At 44.3% G+C, this 5,191-nt stretch overlaps 1 pseudogene; it reads right to left on the minus strand.

Moving 5' to 3' along the window:
* Nucleotides 1-1,543: 1,543 nt before the first annotated feature.
* On the minus strand, nt 1,544-3,412 carry LOC131825889 (elongation factor 2-like; annotated as a pseudogene).
* Nucleotides 3,413-5,191: the final 1,779 nt, after the last annotated feature.

Below are 5,191 nucleotides of genomic sequence, written 5' to 3' on the forward strand. Positions count from 1 at the left end.
TGAAGAGGCTATGGGTGGAGCCCTAAGAGTCGGTTGGTCACTGAGTGAACTAAAAACCTCCTCACATCTAGGCTCTTGACCTTTATTTAATCCTACTTCCTAGAATGTTTGGAAGAACATATGGGAAAATGTTAAGTAAATGAAGATTAGCCATGGCGTTAATTATTATGGAAAAGATTACAAAATGAATGGCCAACAACTGGGGAATAATTAAAAATATGATGTAGATATTAAAATTCAAATTACAAAGACTACATAGCAACATGGAATATGCTTTTGAGGTAGTGTTAATTGAAGATGGGAGAATGCACCATTGTAATTATTCACCAGAGTTAGAAGGGAGCAGGGTCAAATGATAAGTTAGCTCTGCTGAGGTGACAAGATTCTGAGCACAAGTTCTCTCTCACTTATTTAGATTTATTGTGTAATATAGATAGAATATTTATGTAAAAAGAATTCTATTTTTAGAGAAAAGGAGAAATAGGACACTATGACTTTTCTACTTCTCATTGGAGTCTCTAGGATTTCATTAAAATGCAAAATTTAAAATCATCTTTATTTTTGGTGTATCCTGATAAATATATTATAAGCTTACTCTGAATTTGAATTGATCACCCTCATGAGAGGATTTACATGTAGACAAATAGCTCTTATGTTAATCCATTTAGCTCCAAAGACTATATGGAGAATGTGTACTAATCATATTGTCTACTTGTTAAGTTTTTTTTCAAATCACAGGGAAATAGGCAGGGTGCTTGTGTGTGATACACAACTAATGAATTATTGAACACTACATCAAAATCTAATATGCTGGCTAATTGAACATAATAAAAAAAACACAGGAGGAATTTACATTTCTGTTTTCAATTACAACTACATTTCATGTGAGGAATCATTCTGTTTAAAATAGTGGGCTTAATTGTTAATCTAAACAAGTACAATGAAAACCCAATTTTATCTATGTTTCCAGGTTTTGGATACTCTCAGTATTTTGTTTTGATTTTTGTCACCATCAAATTTATTATTCTAACGGCACTGATACGGCTGAAGGTGCTTACAGTGACAGCACACAAAGTTTCCTGCCTTTTGGCTTCTGTCCAAAGAAAAAGGTCTATCTGCTTATTCCTTCCCTCTTTCTGGGAGAAAATCCACTATGAGCCATTTACCCAAAATAAACCTCTCAGTGCATTAATATTTCTTTCCTTTTTTTTCCTTTTCTTTTTGGACATTTGAGTTTCTGAAATGGAAAAAAAAAAAAAAAAGTGTTGCATGTCTCATCTCGCTTCCCTATCGGCCAAATAAGTCTCTGCTGCCAGGGCATGTCTATTGCTTCTGAATCTTGGAATAAATATCGAAAGAAATGTCATCAAGTGTTCATGTTGAGTGATGGCACTGAGTGTGGCCCAGCACCTGTCAGTTGGAGCATCACTGTCTGGACAGTCTTAAGGTGTCATGGAGAATGTGAGGGCTTGTTGTTATGGTCATTTGTCAGCCAGGTGCAAGGGCTGTGCAGAGTCCCACTCAGGGTGGTGGAGAGGGCTGCCTACAAATTGTCCAGAAAATTATCCAGGGCCGGGATACTTTTCCTTCAGGCCTTTGTACTTGCACGTTCTAGCCACCACCTGGCTAGGGTGGCTGTTGCTGTGGAAGGGATCCCCAGGCAGGATCTACCAGTGGTCAAAAATGTACTGGGGGGGACGCCTGGGTGGCTCAGTTGGTTAAGCAGCTGCCTTCGGCTCAGGTCATGATCCCAGCGTCCTGGGATTGAGTCCCACATCAGGCTCCTTGCTCCGCAGGGAGCCTGCTTCTCCCTCTGACTCTGCCTTCCACTCTGTCTGCCTATGCTCGCTCTCGCTCGCTCTCTCTCTGACAAATAAATAAATAAAATCTTAAAAAAAAAAAATGTACTGGGGGAAGGTCTTAGCACCAGTGTTGGACCTCAGGCCAGTGATGAAGCCAAAGGATTCATTCACAAGCAGGTAGACCTTCACGACAAACATGGGGGTGCCAGCCACTGGGGACTTGTTAAAGACATGGCCCTACTTCCTGTTCAGGACTCCATAGATGCCACCAACCACTTGTTCCAGACACTGGATCTCCACAAGGTAGATAGAGTCTATGATCCAGGGCTGGTCAGCCTCCTAGCATAAAGTTAGCACCAGGCAGTAGGGATCGATCTGGCCACCCTTGTATTGGATAGTGTCCACATGCAGAGTCACACTGTAGACATCGAAGTGCACACCACACATATTTTCTTGCCCTTGTCAATATCCTCAGCCAGGCCATCAGGGTAAGGCTTCACGAACAGCTGCCTTCTTGTACAGCTGGTTGTGCTTGTTGGAGAACTTGGACAGAGTTCACCAGACAGGCAGAGCACATTCAACTCCTGACAGTCTAACAGTATGAGACTATGGGGTCAAGATTTCTTGATGGGAATATATGCATGGTCCTCCTCCAGGTCCTTCAGACAGATCTCCAGGTGCAACTCCCTATCTCCTGCAATGGTATGCTCCCCTGACCCCTCAGTGATGCACTGCACCATAGGGTCTGACTTGGCCAGCTGTTTGAGACCCTCCACTAGCTTGGGAAGGTTGGCCAGATTCTTGGTCTTCACACCAACCTGACAACAGAGCTCAGGCTGAACTTCCTCACCCGTGTATTGTGGGCATGCTCAAAGGTGGTGATGGTGCCAGTCTTCACCAGGAACTAGTCCATGCCCACCAGACCCACCATGTTACCACAAGACACATCTTCAGTTGGCTCCATGTAACAGCAACATCTTCAGGATTGTTCTCTGGATGGGCTTCAGGGACACGGCCTCCTTCTTCCCAGAGGTATAGTTGGGCCCCATGATCCTGACCTTCAGGCCAGTGGACACCAGCCCTGAGAACACATAGCTCCTCGGGCTCCAGCTGTAGTTTCACAGAGACTGGTCCATCTTGTTCATCATAGCCGCTTGCTACACTCAACAGTAGCCTGCCACGATAACATCTCTGTCTGCACACACACAGCAGACACACAGTCCACTACCACCAAGGCACTGTTGGTGACATGGAGAGCAACAGTCACCTCTGAGAAGACCACATGTCGGGGAGTCGATGAGGTTGATGAGGAAGCTGTAACCATCCTTGTTCTGCTCGATAAAGTTCAAGTCATTCTCTGAGAGCACATAGAAGAGGGAGATAGCCATTGACCTCTTGGTCAATGTGATACAGCATTCCTGCTCATCCTTCCAGGTGTCGGTGAAGCAGGTCTCCCCATTACCAATGGAGGCAATGATACTGGCCTTACACACCAGAGAGTCCATCAGCATGGACTTGCTGTGGTCCACGTGGGCAGTGATGGACATGTTTAGGATGTTGGCCTTCTTCTCCATGATGGCCCGGATCTGATCTACTGTGAAGTTTGTCATGGTGGCAGATGGCGGTAGACTCTCCCAGGCAGATCTGAGTGAGATGAGTTGTGCCAAGGACGGTGACAGCAATGGAATAAGAGCTCTCATAGTGTTTTTATTGTACTTTTCAGATTAACAATCGGGTCCATTGCATTATATTTAAAGATACTTCACCTGAGGAGGGGTTTGGAGGTTGAGGAAAATCATTTAGCATAATATTTGGAAATTAATTAAAATACTGTTTACAAACAAATGTACACAACTTTTTGAACACCCTGAGGTGTCTTATTCTAAGCTTTGTATATCACCAATTGGGAAAAAATAGAAAAACCAGCACAGTCTCCCAAACTAGGGGGATGGGAGAATGGAGCAAAAGATAGGAAAGAAGCGAGGAGGAAAAGTTTTTTGTGGCTGTCTTGACTGAAGAAAGTTAGGTTTAAAAGAAGCCTTGAAATGAGTGATGGGGTCAGTGATTGATGGGGGGATTGGAGGAGAGTTAATAGGGTTGGGGAAAGAGCAATGTTCCCTCTAACACTTCTGGGAACAGCTTTCTTGGTATTCATACGTCAAGGCTGAGACCAAAGAGAGGTAGATGAAGCTCTAGAAATGCTTCTCTCTTTTCAGTAGTTCTCCTAGCCCTCAGAGATAACAGCAGAAGTGCGTGCGTGTGTGTGTGTGTGTGTGTGTGTGTGTGTGTGGTGGGGGCGGCAGCAGAGGCAGTGGTATGAGGAAGGAGAGAAAAATCTCAGAGAAGATAATGAGGCTGTAGAGTGTGGGAGCACAGAGCAGAAAATATTCTGGTGCTTGAGAGAACAGGAAGGCATATATATAAATGTGTGTGTATCTCTTTTTAGATTCTTTCATTCAGGAGGCATCTCCCTGGAGACTGAGGAAATGGTAGGAGTCCCCTGGGGTGCTGTCAGCCTCACTTGCTGAGCTTCTGGAGAAAGAGTGAAATACTAGGTAAAGGAAATGCCTCCAGCCTACTCCTGGGGAGAGGCAAGACTGGGAGGAGTGGGGAATTAAGAGAAACCCTTGACCTGAATAAGTTAGAGACATTTCCAGATGTGGTTCCCTTCCCACTTGCAACCTCACTGCACTAGCATCCTTGTCAGAAAAGAAAACTGCCTTGTCCTGTGGCCCCTTTCAGCTCCAGTACAGCTGGAAAGATGTTCCCCCACATTTGTGCTCTTACCTTCTTTCCTTTCAGCCAAACCTGAAAGCCCCCAGTGTCAAAGAGGGCCATTCGAGGGACAATGCTAATGACAAGTCCAGGGTGTGTGGTTAGCGGGACTTCAGAAACCATGCTGTGAAACACTCTTCTCAACCCTTGTGTTCATGCTCCTCCTTGAAGGCCTGCCTACCAGAGGTCTGTATCTGACCAGGGCCACCAGGAAAGAGGAAGTTTCTAGGATTGAACCACCACACCATACACTTGCAACAGCCTTCTTTGCCACCCTTTTCATTGAAATATAAAGTAATCCATTGGTGGTATTGCTTCTGTGGTCCTATGTATATCATTGTTTCTGGGACCATGTTGAAAAAAACCAAAACCCTGATAAACAAATGTTTGGAACACAGACTCTTTGAAGAATGGTATCCTATTGGCCTCTAGAAATGCTACCTATTTACTACAATGAGCATTTCTCATATACCTTACACCAGGTTGGGAAATGCTGTGTCTGTGCTTTCATAAACTGAGTCATTTCGGCTGATGCTACAGGATGGTTTTAGGTTATACACTGACCGAGCAGCAAATGCCATTGACTCACATCCTGAGAAAATTACCACCATTCT

Source organism: Mustela lutreola, chromosome 2, assembly GCF_030435805.1.
Source record: "Mustela lutreola isolate mMusLut2 chromosome 2, mMusLut2.pri, whole genome shotgun sequence".
NCBI lineage: Eukaryota > Metazoa > Chordata > Mammalia > Carnivora > Mustelidae > Mustela > Mustela lutreola.